The 21,710-nt window shown below is 36.3% G+C and overlaps 1 long non-coding RNA gene and 1 other non-coding gene across 8 annotated transcripts in view; one reads left to right on the top strand and one right to left on the bottom strand.

Moving 5' to 3' along the window:
• The window catches only part of LOC148132980 (uncharacterized), a 156,713-nt gene that overhangs the window by 18,392 nt on the left and 116,611 nt on the right, over positions 1 to 21,710 (top strand). The window lies entirely within an intron of this gene.
• Positions 12,577 to 12,681, bottom strand: LOC113410648 (U6 spliceosomal RNA). Its single transcript, XR_003370693.1, has one exon. It is a non-coding gene; the product is annotated as a U6 spliceosomal RNA (small nuclear RNA).

The following is a 21,710-nucleotide window of genomic DNA, read 5'->3' as shown; positions in this document are numbered from 1 at the left end:
GGTTGGGAGTCTTGGTCTGTGTTTATTGGTCTTGCAGTTTGCTGTGTTCTGCTTGATTGGTGTTTCTAATATCTTCTGTATTTTTCCTTTTTTTATTTTTGTCTTGATTGGCTGGCAACATTGTGTTTCCTGTATTGGAGGCTTTTAGTGCGGCTTGGCTCTGAGTAAACGGACGGCTATCATTTATTAGGAAGCTAGGTTTCATCTGGGTGCCTGGTTGGGGTTTGTTTGAGCTGGAGGTATCGGGGAGGGGTGTCTGTTTGTGCCCAGGTGTTTGCCTGGCTTGTGGTGTGGAGATTTTTTTGTTTGTGAGTGCAGGCTTCCAAATAATTGACAGTCTGGTGGAGTCATCTCTTCTATTCATGTTTTCAGGTTTTTTTTCAATCTCTATGGATTCTCTGACAATTCTGTAGTTGTCCAATGTATGTGGCAGGGCATGATACACAGGGGATGCATCATGGCAGGGATGTATGTGGCAGGGCATGATGCCACATACATTGGACAGACCAATAGAAGAATAAGTACCTGCCTGGATGAACACAAAAATGCAGTAAAAAAGCTGGAACACACTTCCTCACTAGTCTAACACATGAAAGCCACAGGTCATAGCATCAACTTCAATGGCACCAAAACCCTAGCCACTACAGAAAACCCCAGCTACAGAATACCTGCGAAAACTTAAGAAAACATATGTATGTATGTATGTATGTATGTATGTATGTATGTATGTATATATGGATCTTTGGTTATTCGGGTTTTCTCCTGTGTAAGATTGGAAGTATCTAGGCAACGTTTCGATGAAGTCTCATTCATCATCTTCAGGCTTGTGTCTTTGGCTCTGTGCTTCCAGTTTGAGCTTCTTCGGCAATGGACTGAAATCTGCGATCGTGCGTAGTTTTGATCTGTGCTCGCCGCTGGAGCGCCCCAAGCTGGCTGGTTTCAGAGCTAACTCACCCCATAGAGGTGGTAAAGAGGGGGAAGACTGCCAGCAGTGTCAAGGAGAGCCGCATCTCTCCTCCCCAGCTGGCCATTACTCCCTTTCCCGAAGGCGATTGCAGCGGTGGTCAGAAATGGCCACCTCAAAGAAGAACTCAACCGGAAAAGAATGTGCAGGAGGAAGATAAGAGAAAGTTTTTGGCTGATCGGGTCGAACTGAAAAAGCAACAACATAAGGTACCCTGGAATTTGAACTATAAAGAATAACATTGATCCCAAAGAAGATTTTGAAGCAGTGAATGAGAGAGGGAAGGGAAAGGGTTTGTTTGTTTTTCTTTCCTTCCCCATATTGACAACTAAGAGATTTAAGTAAGAAACTGACAAAATCCACTTTGACATTAACAGGCATTTAAGCTGAAAATAAAATGTCAAAGGGATAATAAAGGCTTCTGGATTTTCAAAAACTTTTAAAGAAGGAAAGGAGAGAAAAGGAAAAAAACAAAAGGGTAGGCTCTGGAAAAATGGAGGACACCACCTGGAAGTAAAAGGAATTAACAGTGAAACTTTAACAAGATTTCTAAAAGATACATTCTAACTGAAACTTTGTAACAAGATAATAGAACCCCAGGAAGAGAAAGTGGAAAAAAGAAGCAAGAAGAAACAGTTTTGGATTATTTGGATTACTTGGTGTTTTTTGGATTTTTGGTTATTGGTTGTTTAAAAGTTTTTAAAATGGTATCATGCTTGGAAGAACTGTAAATGGAACTTAAAAAACAGAAAGAAGATGCACAAGAAGGAAGAGGGTTTTTTGGCTTCATATTTCAATTTTTAGAAATGGAGATCCTGAACTATGAGAAACAACAAGAAATGCCTGTAGAACAAGAAGGGCGGGACAAAGAAGAAGCCATCTTCAATGAACAAGTAATTCTATGTGGGGAAAGAGAGTGAAAAATTTAAGATCTGAAAAAACAACAAAAAAAGAATAGTTTGAAAAATAATTACAATATTAGGATGAAACAGAAGAGAGGATTACAGAAGGGAGAATTAGAATTAGAGAGACAAGGGGTCAAAAGGGGGAGGGAGAAGAAGAGGGGGAAGAGGGAAAGGAAAAGAAGTTATAAAGGACAGAAACAGGATATAGAGAAACAAGGAAAATGTACAAGGATTAAAGTTATAAGTCTATTTAGAAGACATAGAGATAATGAGTGAAAATTTAATTGAAAGAGGGATTCTGCAAGGGTACATAAGATAGTATTGTTATATTAGAAATAGAAATGAACTTAGAAAATATGAAACAAGTGTGATAAAATACTCATTGTAATGTAATGGAATGTTTGTTAATAAATAAATGAAATAAAGAGAATGAGAGAATGAAATTAAGAAAGGATGGGAACATTTTAATTATTATTAATGAGTTATAAAAATTTAAGTGAAGAGGAATATGAAAGAAATATGAAAAAAATATGGAAATATTATAAGTGTTCCTAAGGAAGTATGATATCCCATTGAAAAGAAATGTTAAAGATGTTAAAGATTATAACTAACATTAATGATAGAGCTGAATTGGAATAGAATAAGTATTTTATTTATTATTGTTATATATATACTTTCTCTTTAAGAACTTAATGTGTATTTAAAAAATGTACCAAGCAGAATTCGACTGGAAGCTATGTTTTATATTGAATGTTATTATTGTAAAGGCACAAATTGAAGTTTAAATAAGAGTTGAATGGACAAAAATTAAAAGATACAAAGGTATCATACTCCAATCAGTAACTACAGGGAAAAATTTGTTTAATGAGAAAAGAAAATATGAAATTGAAACAGGACAGACAAAAGTATAAATATAATGATTAGAAAGATATTGAAACTTAGAAAAAGATATACATAATTGAATTTAGAAAGGAATGAGATAATTAAAAGCAAGCTTGAGAAAACTAAGGGAAGGGAAAAAATATTGAGAAAATGTTAAAATAGTAATAAGATATGGAATAGAACACAAAGATGAATATGAAATTGAGTTTGTGTCTGTATGGAGAAGTGATAACCCAGGATCATGCTATTCTCAAAAAAAGATATTTTGTTTGTATTATGTTTTGTGAAAACCCAAATAAATTTTTTACAAAAAAAAAAAAAAAGAAACCCACAGAAAGGCAATTTTTTCAATACATAACTAATAATTGTATTACTGCCATTAATACATTTAGTTAAATTTTAAAGTAAATTAAACTAATTTCAGTTCTGGTTCTATCTATTCCTTGGAGCCTAGCTCTTTGAATGCTATTTGAAGGGCAAGTGTGGCCCTTGGCCTAAAAAAAATGTTTAGCTTACTGTGGAGAATGAAGTGGATTTTAATTTGAGCAACATTTCTAATTTGTATTCTGCAAAAAAAAAAAAAAAAAAAAACACCACCCACCACCCAACTGTCAATTTAGAAGATGGAATCCTGTCAGTTGTCTCTGCTCACTTAGTTGCCAAGTGATCTGAATCCACAGCCAATTTCATGGGATCTCTAGCAAATCACTCTATGGAAAGCCAACTAACTGCCAATGTTCAAATCCCAGCATTTACACCAGTCCTATTTTCCTTGGCCAGAGATGAAGGATGTCTGTTTGGTAATGCTTCAACTCTGTGATTGTTTCCTAATGGTTCCATCTCAGCTGTCATCTTCTATCAGGAACAATCAGAGATCCAAAAGCAAAAAAGGAGCAACCTTTGCTTTCCTCTGTTTCACAGCCTGTGATCGTAACTCTGTAGGCAAACATTTGATGTTTTTCTTAATATCATTTTTTTGATGTTTTACTTAGGCTGATATTGTTCATTACTGTATCTCCTTTTTCTCATTCCTAATCCTTCCTATGTATTCTATAAACCCGTGATTAACCTGGATCAATGGTTGGCCTGTTCTGTATTGATACTGTACTTTGCAGCATGATCTTTTGTCCAGGTTTTCATTGTTACAGACTGTGGCTATTTTTGTCCTAGATAGAGCTGTTCTAGCTCATTTTTTGCATTTAGAACACTCTTTTTGTGCCTATTGCTCTCTTGTCTTCTTAGATGAAGTATATGTCCTGTGTTTTCACACATTACTTTGTGACTTTATCTATTTCTGGAAAGTGCTCTTTTCCTGACTGAATTAGGTTTTTTGCACATCAAGTAATATTGAAAAATTGCTATCATCTCTCCCTCCCCCCCCTCTCTCTATCTATCTATCTCTATCTCCCATCCATCCATCCATCCATCTATCATCTATCATCTATCATCTATCATCTATCATCTATCATCTATCATCTATCATCTATTCTCTCTCTCTCCCCCTCTCCCTCTCTCTCTCTCTCATCTCTGTGCTTGTCAGTTAAGGGAAAGTGTCCTATGAAAAAAATCTATCTGGAAATTTTCAGGTGAGAAGGAAGAAAGGAAGAGAGGGAGGAAGGGAGGGAAGGAGGAAGGATTACTGCAGGATAGATGCAAATTTCTCCTTGAAGAACTGACAACACATAGCCATTCTCATCTTTGAAAAATGCAGCTGGGCAATGCTGAATAAAATATATCTTTGACGTTAGTAATACAAATAACCCAATACAAATTGTGGGTTAATGTTACTTATTTATATATTTATTAGGTTTACATGCCATCTTCCCTTCAGGAGATTGAGGCAATGTGTACAGTATAGTGATCCTTCTTTCTCTTTCCTCCCACAACAGACCCTGTGTGTTATATCTCTTCTAACTCCAACTTTGCCCCACTTTGAGCAAATATGAGTGATTTATTTGCAGAATGCTTAGCCAGTGGGGCACAGCGGCACATAAAGACTGAGAAAGCAACCTAGAAAAAGACACAAGTCCTTTAATTAATTATTTGAAAAGAGATTCATCCTTTCCTAAATGTCCTATTGAATGACATTCTGTGGATGGAATGCAATTTTGAATTGAACTGATTTTTTTTTTTGCCAAGTGTGATTTGACACACAAGGAATTTGCCTCTGGTACAGAAGCACTCAGTGTCCATACAAAGCAACAGAATCACCATCATCATCATCATCATCATCCCAATAAAAGGGGGGGGGAGTAAAGAAAATAATAAGAAGGATAAATAATAATAATACAACCACACCAGGGGTGGGATTCTACCAGTTCACACCTATTTGCTAGAACCGGTTGTTAACATTCTAAGCAGTTCAGAGAACCGGTTGTAAGAAGAAATTACTGGTCTAATCCTGTAAGGAAGACAGGAAGAAAACATTCTGAGGTTGCTTACAGAAACTGCCTCTCAGTTAACCCTTATTACATTCTTGGCAGGACTAGTCTTCCTGTCTCAGGAATGTCTTTGGAGTTTTTTCCCCCTCCTTTGCTGGTACTTTGCTTGTGTGGAGTGACCATTCAAAGTTACAATGACACTGAAAAAAGTGTCTTATGACCATTTTTCACACTTACGACTGTTGCAACATCCCCACAGCCATGAGAGGCCAGGTGAGTAGATGTGTGCCTCGATGTGAATGATATTGAATTAGCCGCACCCAGCCAATAACATGACCACCAAGCCATGTCCACCCAGTCACATGACCACCAAGCTACACCCACCACCTAAGCCATGCCCACAGAACCAGTTGTTAAAAATGTTGAATCCCACCCCTGAACCACACTATATGGCTAAATATGAATAGACATTAGACAACAATGTAAGAATTAGGTGTTCAGCAGAGTAATGGCATGGGGGAAAACCTGTCCTGTGTCTAGTTTTTCTGGCATGCAATACCCTATATCACTGTCCTGACGGGAGGAGTTGAAACAGTTTATGTCCAGGATGTAGGAGGTCTGCAGATATCTTCTTAGCCCTCTTTCTGACCTGCACAATAGACAAGTCTTCTATGGAAGGCAGGCTGGCTGCAATTGTTCTTTGTGTAGTCTTAACTATCTGCTGAAGTCTGCACCTGTCCTGTTTGGTTGCTAGACCAAATCGGACAGTTATAGAAGTATAAATGACAGAATCAATAATTCCTCTATAAAACTGAATCAACAGTCTGAACTTCCAGAGTTGATTCAGGAAGAACATTCTTTGTTGTGCCTTTTTAATGATGGTTCTAATGTTAAGTGCCTATTTCAAGAGATTGTACAATTCAAAAACTTGAAAGATACTACTGCTGATACTGTGCTGTAGAATATAGTAAGAGGTGGTACAATAGAAGGGTTCCTCCTAAAATCTACTCTCATCTCCACAGTTTTAAGCATGTTCAGCTCCAGATTGTTTCAGCTGCTCCACAGGATCAGTTGTTCAATCTCCCATCTATATGCAAACTCATTACCATCTCGAATGAGGCCAATAACTGTGGTATCTTCTGCAAAGTTCAATACTGTACAATTCAGTACAACACAGTACAATTCAATGTCTATGAAGATTTGGCTCTGCTTGAGCTCCAGTTTTTGCCTGTTTAAAGTTAACAGTCAATACTGTCATCTCTGAAGACCATGTAAGTGGGGTGAGGAAATGGCCTTTGGATATCTTGCCCTACCTCTGTGAGAGTATTTTCCTCACACCCTATTATAATGCCCAAACAACAGGACCCTGGACTGAAAGTATAGCACTTGTAGCCTTTTGTGCAGAGCTCTGTGTTCCTCAGAGCAACTTCTTTGTTATTTGTTTGACCTTCATAATGAGAACAAGTTGATACAGCTATGGTTAATGAGCCAATTATTCTTCCTGAGCATAGCATCCATGGAAGCAGTTTTCCCCCACTACTTTACTGTGGGAATCAATTAAGAACTGTTCTATCCTTTATGTTTTCATTGATAAGCTTCCCTCAATGAGATAATTGATTGGTCAGTAGCAAAACTACTCATGAAACTATTCCCAAGCAGGTAATACGGGCTTTGCTGTGAGGTTTACCAATTCATGTCAGAAATTTAACAACCTGAGTTAATGTTTGTTGCAGCCATAGGAAGCAGATGCGTATAGAATGAAATTAGGCCAATATTCAATGCTAAATAACAGGTAACAAGCATAGATATTTTCTCCATGTAGAAAATGATATATAGATTTATCTGTACTAGTTACTGAGTTTTGCATGACTTGGACTTGATTATAGTAATTTTTTTGGATTGTGGTTTCTTAGTGTGTATACATATGTGTCTGCGTATCTGTGTGTATTTATGTAAAATGTTACATACCCTTAAATCCATAATACAATATTATAATAATATAATATAATATAATATAATAATATAATATAATATAATATAATATAATATAATATAATATAATATAATATAATATAATATAATATAATATAATATAATAATATAATATAATATAATAATATAATATAATATAATATAATATAATATAATATAATATAATATAATATAATATTATAATATAATATAATATAATATAATATAATATAATATAATATAATATAATATAATATAATATAATATAATATAATATAATATAATATAATATAATATAATATAATATAATATAATATAATATAATATAATATAATATAATATAATATAATATAATATAATGTAATATAATATAATAATACAACACAACACAACACAACATAATGTAATAGTGTAGTGTAATGTAGTGTAGTGTAGTATGCAATGCAATGCAATGCAATGCAATGCAATGCAATGCAATATGAAAGGGACGGTGTGTATTATTTGAAAGATGCACTGTATGAATTCCTACAGCAGCTACATCAGCCTGGAAAAATAAGTGGCTACTTTGGTGATTGGAAAAGAGATGCTTTGAATGAGCTCTCTCATCTTCTGAAGCACCTCTTTTGAAGAATATACACAGCTTTTGTTTACATAAGTGTAATACAAGTAATAAATAAATTACACTACAACTGAAGTCACGCTGTGGGTAAAAGTTACAGTATTATCGAGGTAAGTATAATCTCTATTTCACTTGTTTCCTGAGTGGAGAACTTTATTTGTATCTGTTAAATTTCACCCTGTTAACTTCAGCCTATTTTTCTAATCTATCAGAAGTATTTTGAATTTTACTTCTGTCTTCTAGGGTATTGATTATCCTTTCCACTATTGTGAAATGTCCAAATATGATAAACATTCCACTTACCTCATCTTCCAAATTGATATTGAAATTGAAGAGTGTAGGAATCTCGATCCTGATTCTGAAAGCCCATTTGACATGGAAATCCAGATGATGAGCATTCCTTGAGTATCCAGATAATTGTTGTGCTACCCAGTTTGCTAATTCAAATATCACTGGCTGTTTTGTTAAGTGCTGTGTTGAAGTCAAGATACAGTATATTAGGTCTACATTCCCATAATCTATTAAATAATTTACTTGTACATAATGAGATTAATCTGGAAAGTCTCTCTCTTCCTCTTGACAAATGTATGGTGACTTTTTACCCTATTATATTCAAGAGACTTACTTATCAGTCTTTTAATCATCTGCTCTAGAATCCCAGGTACTGAAGTTGTTTGAACACTCATCTTTTCCTTTTCTCCTTTTTAAAGATGAAGACAATATTTGACCTTCTCTAGTACCTGGCACTTTACACCCATTCTCAGGATTTCCCAAGATTAAATTAGCAGTGAGACCATCTTCAGGATCCTTCAGTACCCTAGGATGCAATTTTTTGAGCTACTCTATTTAAACTCACACAAAGCAAAAAGGTTGAATGTTTCTATAACCCTCAAGGTATATTTCTACATCTTTCATGTTTCTAGAATATTATTGTAGAATACTTTTTGTTGGAGAAAACCAAACTAAAAGAGTAGTTAAGCAGCCTTGTCTTTTCATTGGTACTGTTAGCATTTGGTTGTTTCTTCCTCTAACCTCTGAAGGAGGAAGATATCAGATAGGCAAACCAACAATTTCTTGGAATAATAATGTTTAGAAGATAGGGCATTCTATATAAACAATGCTAATGCTTTAATTCACTGCTCTACTTTCATTATATTCTCTACAGTGCTCTACAGCATGCTACAAAAATTGTAGAGTGACTTAGAGTTACCAAGTTCATGGCAAAGACTAAAAGGCTGAAAATAGACTGGACCATTTGAGAGAATAAAATCAGCTTTCATATAGTATCTTTGGATATTTTCTCAAGTTATTCTTATGGATTGATGTAACTCTGTCATTTCTAAAGTGTAGGTAACCCAAGGTTGTTTGTGCATGCATATGCATGTTTATGTCAAGGTTATTCAGCTTTATTCCCAGATAAGCATATCCATCATGATGCTGATAGATGTATTCAGAAATATAGCATATTTTTCTTTTTCAGATGACTCCGCAGGAAAAGTGAATTCATTCATTAAAGAAGAAATCATATCAAAATAACATGCTTTAAGCTGCTAAAACCCCACCTCCAGGATTATATTTAAAAGAACCTGTACTTTTAAAAGTTCCATCTTGCATTGTCTGATTACTTCACACTCAGTGTAACTGATGCAAAGTGCTGTACCTGCATAAAAATTATCTCCCCTAAAATGAAACTCAGTTTGAGAATGTCATAAATGGGAAAGTCTGCCCAATCTTGTCCCAAAGGTGCTTTTTCTGGAGGCAACTGAACTGTCTGGTTTTTCTTTGAAGATGTTTTGCTTCTGATCCAAGAAGCTTCTTCAGCTCTGCAGAGCTGAAGAAGCTCTTGGATCAGAAGCAAAACATCTTCAAAGAAAAACCAGAAAGTTCAGTTGCTTCCAGAAAAAGCACCTTTGGGACAACCATGTCCTGGATGACTGAGACTCTCCAGGGACATTTAGCTATGCCCAATCTTGTTTTTGCACTGATCATGAGCAGCTGTGAAGTGAGGAGATACCAGACTCCTTCCAAGCCTTATTAGGAACTTCCAGGAACTGAATCTGTGAAGTTGTGCATGTACTTTATTTCTTTACCGTGGATTATAATCTCTAAACTAGAATGACAAACCCAGAAGTGCTGTTGTTATCTTTAAATATTTTCTTTTAGAATAACCCTTCTAAGTGAAATGGATTTTTTTTGAAGAGTTTGACCTTCAAAGAGTAATTATTTCTAGATTACAGTCCATGTATTATATCATCATCCTCTTTTAATAACCCTTGCAGTTTGGGCAACTGAATGGAGTGGAGTGTTTACTGGATAGATGCCCTTTGAAGGGTAATTATTTTTGGGTTATAATGCATGTACGACTAAATAAATACATACATATGTTTCTGGTTAAATTACTAGAGAGCCTGCAAGGGTAGGGAAACTTGGCTCTTTTATCACTAATGGACTTCAACTCCCAACATTCCTGAGTGAGCCATCCCTGGCCTGAGTGAGCCATCCCTGGTTTTTCAGTTGTGGGGGAAATCAATTTTTGACTTGAATGGGACTGTTTAATATACAAATGTAGGACAAATTGTATATTAAACAGTCCCATTCAAGTCAAAAATTGATTTCCCTCACAACTGAAAAACCAGTAGGCCAGGGATGGGGAGCGTTTTATGGCCCACTCAGGAATTCTGGGAGTTGAAGCCCATAACTGATAGAAGAGCCAAGTTTCCCTACCCCTGGTCTAGTGGTTTAAACACCAAGCTAGAAAGCTGGAGACCATGAATTTTAGTCCTGCCTTAGGCATGAACACAAACTGAGTGATTTTGGATGAGTCACTCTCAGCCCAATCCACTTCACAGGGTTGTTGTTATGAGGCAAATAGGAGGCGGAAGATGTGTTGGATATGTTTGCTGCCTTGAGTTATTTGTAAAAATAATAAATGAGTAAATGAGATAAAGTAAACCAACAAAATGCTATACAGAAATCTATAGACATTGTACTAGTTGACATGTATCAGAAGTCATTAAGCTTATTTATTTCAAAGTGCTTAAGATAATGGAGAATCATGACTGTAACTTTATAATTCTATGCATGTTGATAAAGATTACAAAGAGCTATAACAAGCCCTAATGGTTTTTTTTAAGTTGCAACTAACTATACAACTTTATATATATAGGATCTCAAATGATAGGCTATAAAATTTGGCCATCAGTCAGAGTGGATAGTAATGGATTGTTGGCCAGCAATCTAACTCACTAGTTTTCTTTAGCTGTCAATCACACATAAAGTGAAGGTGCCCAGTTGCTGTTAGTTGTATAACAAACCACCATAGCAGAATACACTGTACTCCTATGTGTTTACATTAGAAGACAAATATGTAGGTTAAGATAGGAGCACCCTGTGCGCCTGTTCTATATATGATTGACAATTGAACAAAGCTAGTGTTAGGGAGGGTTAGCGCAGATATTTTTGCAGCTTAGTGTTATTTATTCCAAACTAGAAAACTGATTTAGAATGGCATTTTCAAAAGGCTATTCTCTTTTTGTTACTTCATATGAAAAACAATATCTGCAGGGAACCAGAGTTATTTTAAAAATATTGAAAATTTGTAAGTGGATAAACTCAATCCCCCTCCCCCCCATGTGTATGTGTGTGTGTGTATGTGTGTGTGTGCTCATGTATATTTTAAAAAGGAGGAGGGGAACAAGACATGTTCATTAATGCTAAACATTGCATGATCCATACATTCCCTTTAGCTATCTATTTGACCTTTCAGAAAAGCAATATTTTTTAATGCTCACCAGTTTCTCTCTCTCAAAAAAAAATCAGTATTGTTAAAAATACTTGAGATTAGTGGAATCTTATTATGTCTATTTTAGGGGCAAGTGCTCCTTCATCATTGGGGCATCCATTATTTTTATCTATAATGTTTGGCCAGGGACTTTTTTTTTTCCTAGCTCAGTGACATGAACTTACATTTGCTGAACTTTCTGCTTCAGTTATGATTTGCAATCAACTGACATTGCCCTAACATCTTGACTGAAGAACCTCAATTGTTCCAGAAAAGGCTGCAGAACCAGAGGTTTTGAAGGCTGTCAAGAAACAGAAGAGGGTAAGAATTTGGAGGTGCCAGGTTAAAAAATGGGCTTTGCTTTCAAAAGTCACAAGGAATCTCACCAAGAAGGTTTGATTTACATCATCTTGGTAAAAGTGAGATAATTGCCATGAGCATTTTTCTTTTACCCATGTTCCTAGCTCCATGATGAAATAATGTATGGGTAGAAGATGAAGCAACTGCTAGCATCCTTGAGTATATTTAAATGGTTCCTGTTTGTATTGCCTAAAGGTGGCTTCACCTAGATTCTGAGTGCTTCTGCTATGATTGAACAGTTCCTAGCTGTCTTCTGCCATGTGGCTGAAAGAATTAACAGTTGAAGTAAACCTTTAGGCCAGGGTGGTATTCAATATATACTGAATGGCTCAGGAATTCTGAGAGTTGAAGTCCCCAGATTCTAAAGGGGCCATAGTTGCCCATGCCTGCTTTAGGCAGTCACTATTGTTTCTTCTTCCATGTTCCCAATAAGTAAATGCATTTTAGTTTGCAATTCTCTTATCCAATATTCTTTTCGGTACCTATTGAATACCTTTGTAAATCTTACTTCTAAAACAAATGAATAAGGTTTTTTAAACTAGGACACATTGGAGCACTTCCTTTGGAACACCTACGGAATGCATCTTTCTGCACCTTCTTGAAGCAGTGGAGTCTGTGGCTGGGGAGAGGTAGTCCTTGTCTTATGACTGGTGAGTTAGCGATTATTTGAAGTTATGATGGACACCCCCAAAATCTACTTACAACGTGGTTCTGAAATTGTGACATCCCTCCCCTCATGGTCAAGTGACCGCATTTGGGCCGTGCTAATCTTCTCTGTGTCCTTCCAATTTTAGTATATGTGCTGCTGAAGTGAGCACAGGTGACCGGATTTTGAATGCTTAATATTTATGGCTGTTTGCAGAGCCCTGCAACCATCTGAATGTAACTTGCAAAGTCCCCCCACCCCCAAAATGGTATTTACTTTGGACTTCTGGAAAAACACTCCGATAGTGAACAATGGGTTTGCTATGATCCCTCATGACTTACAACTGTAATTGCTAGGCTCAATGACATTATAGGGAAACACATGTTGAATTAAAGTTGGAGATGGGTTTCACATTTCTGTTTCTCTCTAATTCTCCACTTGTCTTTTTATAAATTGCTACACAGAAGGAAAGGACTCACTGGAGAAGAGCCTAATGCTGGGCAATAGAAGAAGGGGACAACAGAGAATAAGGTGGCTGGCTGGAGTCACTGAAGCAGTAGCTTAAATGGACTCCAGAATATGGTAGAGGACAGGAAGGCCTGGAGAAACATTGTCCATGGGGTCGCAATGGGTCAGACACGACTTCACAACTAACAACAACAACACAGTACTATCTGATATGGTGTGGTTGTTAGCTGAACAGCTTGGATGAAACGATCTCACTCTCGTGTCACTCTGATCTCTATGTAAGGAGAGGCAAATGTTGTGGAGCAGTTTTGAAGTTCTCCTTGAGATGATGTGAAAGGCAATCCTTTTAGAGCTTTATTACCCAGCACCCATCAGGAACAATTGAAGCTGCACCATTATTTGAATTTTATGTGAAATTGGAGAAGCAAATTAGCTGTGAAAAATGCAAGAATTTTTGAAAAACGGAGCCTAATGTGACAACTGGGTATTATGACATAATTAAATTAGTTCTGTGGTGCAGCTTTTAAATAAGGGTAGCTGAATGGAGCAAGGCTCTTGTTCCTGGGCTTCAAATGAAAGGAGAGTTTTAACTTTAGGTGCCATCTCAAGAACTACAGCTCAGGATAAGAGAAAGGAAGTGTAAAAGTGATTATTCCTGCCATCCAGTGTGAATATTTGTCAGAGTTAAAGACCCACAATAAAACATTCTTGTATAAGTAAGAGAAGTCTTTTCAAGTTGCTTTAATTTATTGATGGCTTAAACACTCAGGTTGTTTATTTTGTGTTCTGCATTTGGTTTTTAGACATCTGAACATGGCCCTTTGTCTCTATAGCCAGTCTGTTGTTGTTTGTAACACTAATCCTTTCCCTGATGCAAACAGTGAATATATCTTAAGTCTTTGTTTTTTTGGAAAGAAGTTGATTTCAGATACTTAAAATCTGGATGTTCGGGAAATCAGAAATATTCAGAAGGTGTAAAATTCACCATATGGAAAGCATGCAAAGTGAATATGCATACTCTATAAACTTGTTCAACTGGAAACATTAATTTTTAGCTTAATGGATTTGATGATTGTGTTGAGGGTTCTGGGGCAACCCTTTGATCTTTTTCCCATCTGTGTTTTTCCATTGAAAATTCTGAACCCATCAGAATAACTATAGATTTAAGGTTAAATGTTGTTTAGTATCTCTTTGCATTGGTATATGGAAAATGAGACAAATCATGAATGAATGAATGAATCAATCAATCAATCATTAGCCAATATTAATCGATTTCCCCATTTTAGACATAACTTTTGACATTCTATGCTTATTTGCACTATTAGTAAAACAAAGGTGATGCTGTTATTAATTTTTTTCTGTTTCTCTCCCGCTGCATTTTCTCGGTTTTGATATTTATTTTCCTTTCTTTCCTTGAGTGAAGAAGTGAGCTTTTTGCAGACCTGACTTACTGCTCTTATGGACTTTTTTTGTTCAAAATAAAAATTATTTTTTTTCTGCTGTGCAGCAAGAATATTTAGCTCAACAGGGGAGCTTTCTGAAGTTTAAAGGTTGCTTAGAGAAATTTCAGAACAGCTAATGCTATATGAAAAAAGGACAAGGGATATTTTTATACGCCCTTCCACAGCATCTCTTAAGCTGTTTCCATGTTTTGCAAAACAAAGCAACAAGACAAAAAACCCTAAATAAAATAAAATAATAATAGAGTTGCAAAAAGAATACATCCAACTGGGAAATTCTGGGAATTGAAGTCTACACATCCAAAATTAAGAAGATTGAGAAACATTTGGTGTGGACAAAAGGGAGGCATTAGGATAAGCACAATTAATCTCATTAATAAATGGTGATCGTTCTTTCTGGAGATTTTTTATTTTTATTGTTAGGTTTTCAAAGTTCTTTGCTATTTTAATTTTTCAGTCAAGAGTAGTTTCTTACACATTTAAATACCGCAGATCCAAGGAAAGCAGTATTTTAGTTTTCCAGTGTTCTGCAGTAATGAGCCTGGCAGCTATAATAAGAATTGTATCAATTTCTTACATTATATCAACTTATATCCCTTGGGAAATATGGAAAACAAACTATGGAAAAGGTTCATTATGAGAACTGTTGATTTTCTTTATTTCCTTAGAAAATTTCCAGCAAAACAAGTAATTAATCAACCCAGTTTACAATTACCTTACATTCTTGTGATTTCAGCAAAATATAGTTCCCTGCTATAAATTATTATTTCGGTGAGTTTCTGGTATTGTATTTCAAGCTCTCTATTGCAAGTATAGCAGCATGTTAATGAAAAAAGGTACAGAATGTACAGCTTTTGTCCTTATAGAGTAGTAATCTTTCTAAACAAATCTTGATGTCAGTCACTGTTAATAAGCATTTAAGCAAGGTCAGACTTGGTAGTAGAGAGGTTATCAGGACATTTATGGCTGTAGGGTTAGGCTTGGTTTGGAAATTGGAACAAACATTCTAGAAAAACGAGCAACAGGAATTTACTTCTCCATTTTGGCCAAGAAACAGACAGATGTCTGTAGGAACTGAACTTGATTCAAGGGAATCTTCACTTTTATATAGGATAGGTTAATGAGACCAGCCAACTAAGCTCTGGATTTTGTTCAAGTGCAACCGGAACAGTAAACATTAAAGCTTTCCAATTTGGGTCTTTTCATCAGCTGAATAAACAAATCTGTTAGAAGCCCCACTGTCAAACTGAGATTAACTATGTCACCAGAGGGCTATTAAAGTCATTTGTATTTGAAAAACTATTTAGACAAGAATCCAACTGAAAAATAATTTAAAATATAGGATGAGAGGAGAAGAGGAGAAGAGGCTTTGCTATCTAATCCCCTTTTGTTTGTGTGTGACATCAACACATATGCAAAATGGTGGGGTTGGATAGCCATGCCCTATGTATTATGCAAATTTAACTGCCCTTTGCATATGCCATTGTCTGAAGCAAATGCACAGATTACCTGCCCCCTGTTTTGGAAATAGGTTGGTGATTTTGCAATGTCTCCATGATGTTTGAACCTGGATTATCCTAGCCTTAAATTGAAACAAATATAGGGATAACATTGACCACAACAAAACTGGAGTGCTGAAATTACTGATGTCACTTCTGGCTATCAGAGAATTGTTTTTTCTTCCTTGACGAGTTTATGTATTCCATTTAAATGCTATTTTGCTACTAAAATTAGTACCAAAGAAGTTCAATACAAATTTTTTTTAGAACTGCAGCTCAAATATTTAAAATGGTATCTATTAAAAACTGATCTGCAAAAAAGCAATAAAACTAAAGATTTCTGGACCTATCATGTTTAAGCTAAAGCCAGATATGTTTTAGATATTGAAGTTCTAAGTTCGTGCTTGATGTGGAAAAGAATGAAACTTTGATTTTGGGTTTTATCAAGTAGCTGGATAGATCTTTACAGAAAGAGCTTGTACATATTATTATGAAAAAGCAAAAAGTGATGATTTGATGTTAATGCCTTGTAACAGAGAGAGTTGGAAGTCAATGCTTCTTTTTCTTTTTTTCTTTTCTTATCTTTCCTCACTTCTCCTTCCTCTCTCCCCCACCCACTGCTTTTCTATTTACTTTTGTATTTTACAATATTTTATAACTCAATAAAAATGTTGAACCATAAGATATTCTATCTAAGTTCTATCTTGGCTTTATTTCACATTTGTTTCTGAGGATCGATTTAGGTTCCCTAGGAAAAGAATTTGTCTGTAGATTGTCCTTATGTTGTTGCATGTATATGTAATCACAGAGCCTCTATTTATCTAGATTTCTAAGGCCACCAACTGGACAGTGACTTTGGGCTGTGTTCATGTAGAGCTGGCTATTCGTTCTTAGTTTACATTCAGTCACAGATAGCAAAATATATAGTCTGTGGTCTGATGGAATTTTTGTTGGTTATTTCATGCACATCTTTAAGAATTGAATCAGCAGAACTGGTATAATGAAACAGGATTTGTGATTAAACTGAATGATCTCAGAAACTACTAAAAATAAATGCTTCAGTGCATTTGTTGAATCACCGGATCATTAATTTGTTCAGATTTCTGTCTTACAAAACTATTATAACATTTTCATTTAAGGGCCCACTATTTGTGGGCCCTTAAAAACACACACACACAAAATCTATTACTAAAATTTCTTTTCCAGTCAATAAAAAAGATGGAAAAAAGTTCACTTTCTCACTACTGTTTAACTTCTTTATCTAATTGTTTTGACACAAACAGGATGTAAATCCTTTTTTGCTTGTAAAATCTCCTAATGATTCCAGTCTTTACATCAAATTAAAGTAGCTTTTAAAGGAAATAATGCATCTGCAGATGGTGCTGAATTGCATAAAATTAATTACTACATGTGCAAGGTTTCGGTAATGAATTCCACTGAGGCTAAAACCCACTGCATGCAGAATTAGATGTTCTTCCTTTTATTATTATTATTTTTATTTATTTATTTATTTATTTATTTATTTATTTATTTATTTAGTCAAACAATTATTAGATAACAGGTATAAGTATAAACATGGTTATAAATATATGAAATGGATACGAATAAGAAAAAAAAGAAACAATAGGACAGAGATGGTAGGCACGTTTTGGTGCACTTATGCACGCCCCCTACAGACCTCTTAGGAAAGGGGTGAGGTCAATAGTAGACAGTCTAATGTTGAAGATTTTGGGGTTTGGGAAAGAAACCACAGAGTCAGGTAGAGTATTCCAGACTTTGACCACTCTGTTGCTGAAGTTGTATTTCCTGCAATCAAGTTTGGTGCAGTTTACCTTGAGTTTGTATCTATTGTGTGCTCTTGTATTGTTATGGTTGAAGCTGAAGTATTCATTGACAGGTAAGACATTGCAATATATAATTTTATGTACTATACTTAGATCGAACCGAAGGTGGCATAGTTCTAGGTTGTCTAGGTCTAAAATTTCAAGTCTGGTGGCATAAGGTATTATGCTACGAGTAGAGGAGTGGAGGATTCTTCTCGTAAAATATTTCTGGACTTTCTCAATTGTATTAATATCAGATATGTAATGCGGGTTCCAGACTGATGAGCTATATTCAAGTATTGGTCTAGCAAATGTTTTATATTTTGTATCTGTTCATTTCACTGTCACATGTTGGGTCATGTTATAAGCGGCATGGTGGCCGAGTGTTGAAGATGCTTGCCTCCTACTCGGAAGGTTGAGAGTTTAATCCTAGGTAACGGCAGATGTTTTTCTCTGAGGGCACAAAAAGAAACTATCTGCTATGAACTCCACATAAGCATCAGGACAGGCATTCAGTCAGTAAATTCAATCAGCTCTATTAAGTCGCCCCGACTATCCCAAATTAAGGGACAGGGTGGTAAAAAGAAAAAGAACGTTGGGCCTTGTTAGGACAAAAAAAGTGTCTCCTTGAGTTGTAAACTAGAAACCACATGCATTTACATTTACTTTTGGAAGAGTCATTCTGATGAAAAAAACAAAGCAAGGTATATATATTTACATTTGGCAATAATGTTTTAGGTTTGCCAGGAAATATGAGTGATAGGAGTGCTCTAATTCCTATTTTAGTCAAAGTGGAATGGAAAGACAAGATTCACAGCAAGGAATTAAACAATATTAAATAAACTACAGAAGCTACAGTATAATAACTCTACCATGGGTGCCAAACTCGTGGGGTTTGGGGAAGAAACCACAGAGTCAGGTAGAGTATTCCAGACATTGACCACTCTGTTGCTGAAGTCATATTTCCTGCAATCAAGTTTGGCGCAGTCAGGAATGAGTTAGTACAATTTAAGGACCAATGTAAGGCAAAGAAAGAAACATGGGCTTCCTTTCTAGCAATGGGATCCCCACTGCCTCCAATCTTATCTTGTGTCCACTGGCTCATCTAATGCTCACAAGAGAGTTTTCGTGTTCGCAACCAGAGAGATGCATACAGAAATTTATATGGTCTGGCACAAATTTCAATGGTTGAACTGGATGCAGCCATGCTTTTAACATAGCTTGGAAAATGGGCTGGCTCAGAAATTCTGAGAGCTGAAGTCCATAAGTCATAAAAGGGCCAGCTTTAAGGTTTAATACATAGATGCCCATGTTTTAGATGCTGGGGTTCGTTGCCCAAGTGAAGATTCTATTTGATCATACAATAAAGCAGATTCTCTTTTTTCCTCATGCTCTTTCCTTTCATGTCTGTTTTTCTACAAAAACAGCAGTGTTTTCTGTCAATAAATTAGATCTCTTGGGCAATCGGCAAAATATTATTAAGTAAATAAGTAAATAAGTGCAGAGCAGATCTTCCTCCCCCCCCCCCGCCCCCATCATTTTATTTTCTGGAGATTTCATTCATTCAGGGGATTCCAGCTCAGTTTAACTTCACTGCCTGCTTTTCCCCCCTTTTGGGCTCTCCTGGAATCCTTTCCAACTGGAAGGCAGGCGAGTGAGAAGGTAGAATTTGCAAGAAAAAGGAGCCTCTCCCAAGAGGGAAACAGACATCATGGACTTAAGCAAATGCTTCTATAGAGTCTCATTCTCATTTAGACGGTGCTGAGAAAATTAATCACCTCACTTTTGGCCAGTTCTTGATACGGGAAGGAAGCCATTAAGAAGAAAAGAAATAAGAAACAGTGAGCCAAAAGGTGGGAGAATCAGCACAAGTTAAATTAAGAATCCATGTTTATTGAAAGAAAAATACATGAGTTGAATATATGAATTTTGCTAGAATGGTTGGTAAATCAGAACATTTAGGGCAGCATTCTTGGAGAGGTCATCACATCGACCAGTTGCCCTTTTTACTTAAAATGATTCTAGGTATCAAACCAACGTCCTGGTCTTTTCATAATTTATCTGAACAAGTCAAGGAAAGCTCTGATTTTCCATTTAAAGAACCTGAAAAATAAAGTAAGAAGGAATCAAGTGACCTTTGCGTGCCTGGGTCACACTGAATTTCAAATGAGAGTTTTGCCTCAGCTGGTATGCAAGAGTGCTTATATGTGAATTATCTTTGCTCTTCCAAGGTACAGAGTTTTTTCTTTCTTCAGCAGCTGGGTTCAGCCTTTGGATTTCAGCCAAGGAGCCATAATTTCAGCCACAAGAAGAGAGGTGGCAGTGCAGGCTGCCTTGTGCTTCTGAACAAAAGGCAGGAGATAACCTAGCAATCAAGCAAAGCAAAGCAAAGCAAAGCAAAGCAAAGCAAAGCAAAGCAAAGCAAAGCAAAGCAAAGCAAAGCAAAGCAAAGCAAAGCAAAGCAAAGCAAAGCAAAGCAAAGCAAAGCAAAGCAAGCTGTGAAACAAAAATAAAAGAAGAAAGACCTGGCCCATAAAAACACCAAGAGTTGGACATGACCGAATGGATAACATTATAATCACCAGCCTCAGGGACATGGGTTCCTGGCGGATAAGGGCTTCTTGGATTGCCATCAGGGGTGGGATTCAAATTTTTAACAACTGGTTTTGTGGCCATGGCTTAGTTGGTGGGCATGGCTTGGTGGGCATGTTATTGGCTGGGCGTGGCCAACTCAATATCACTCACACCAAGGCACGCATCTCCTCACCTGGCCTTTCATGACTGTGGGGATGCTGCAACAGTTGTAAGTGTGAAAAATGGTCATAAGTCACTTTTTTCAGTGCCATTGTAACTTTGAATGGTCAATCCACACAAGCAAAGTACCAGCAAAGGAGGGGGGAAAAACTCCAGAGATGTTCCTGAGACAGGAAGTCTAGCCTTGCCAAGAATGTAATAAGGGTTAACAGAGAGGCAGTTTCTGTAAGCAACACCAGAATGTTTCCTTCCCACCCTCCTTACAGGATTAGGCCAGTAATTTCTTCTAACAACCGGTTCTCCAAACGGCTTAGAATGTTAATAACCGGTTCTAGAGAATAGGTAGAATCCCACCCCTGATTGCCATCCCAAAGGTTTGAAATAGCCCAGTATGTTTTTCAGTATCCAGTGTTCACAGAGGGCTGTCAATCAAATTGACATCATGAACAACAATGATACCCAATTCTGAGCAGGAGTGGTGACTTGTTTGGGGTTCTTGAAGCCAATGGCTTCAGCTAAGCCAACTAAGATACCACTTTGTTCTCTAAGCAAAGGTAGAAGGCTGTTCCTTCAAAAGCTGTGTATTAAACCTAGTCAGTCCAGAACTTTCATACTAAATGCCAGTTAGAATTGCTATTACAGATTGCTGTTTCTTCCTATATCTAAGAGGGCTCTGTAATCTAAGTAAAAAAAAATCTACAAAGTTCCTATTTCAAGTTCCCAGCAAGGGAACTTTCATAGGGTAAATAATAGCTCTTAACTGTTTGCTGTTGGAAATAATAAAACATCTTCATAGATAGTAGCCTTAACTCATGGCAAGTATCTTTATATAGAAAAGAACCTCACTTTTTCAAGTCTTAAGTATATGTATATACGTGTGTGTGTGTGTGTGTGTGTGTGTGTGTGTTTATGTATGTGAACATTTTCTAGAAAGCTACTGGATAAATGCCAAGGAAAGACTGATCTAATTAATGGAAAGTGTTAGGGTTTTGGGGATTTAACCCCTAGCAGAGTATTGCAGCAGTAGTCAAGCCAGGAAGCCAAACGAGAGTGGAAGGGCCCCAGAGTATACACACACTGAACACAAACACTGTTCGTAGTTTAAATAGTTTTTAATCCAGTTAGAGTTTAAGCATTGTCATTCAGTCCATTAAGTCATTACAGTATTTCCATCCAGTAAGACTCACTAGTATAGTC

The sequence above is a fragment of the Notechis scutatus genome, chromosome 1 (assembly GCF_049901735.1).
Source record: "Notechis scutatus isolate UNSWTSFEM ecotype Mainland chromosome 1, rNotScu1.2, whole genome shotgun sequence".
Classification (NCBI taxonomy): domain Eukaryota; kingdom Metazoa; phylum Chordata; class Lepidosauria; order Squamata; family Elapidae; genus Notechis; species Notechis scutatus.
Note: the sequence above shows the minus strand (reverse complement) of the source record. Positions and strands in the feature narration are given on the sequence as shown.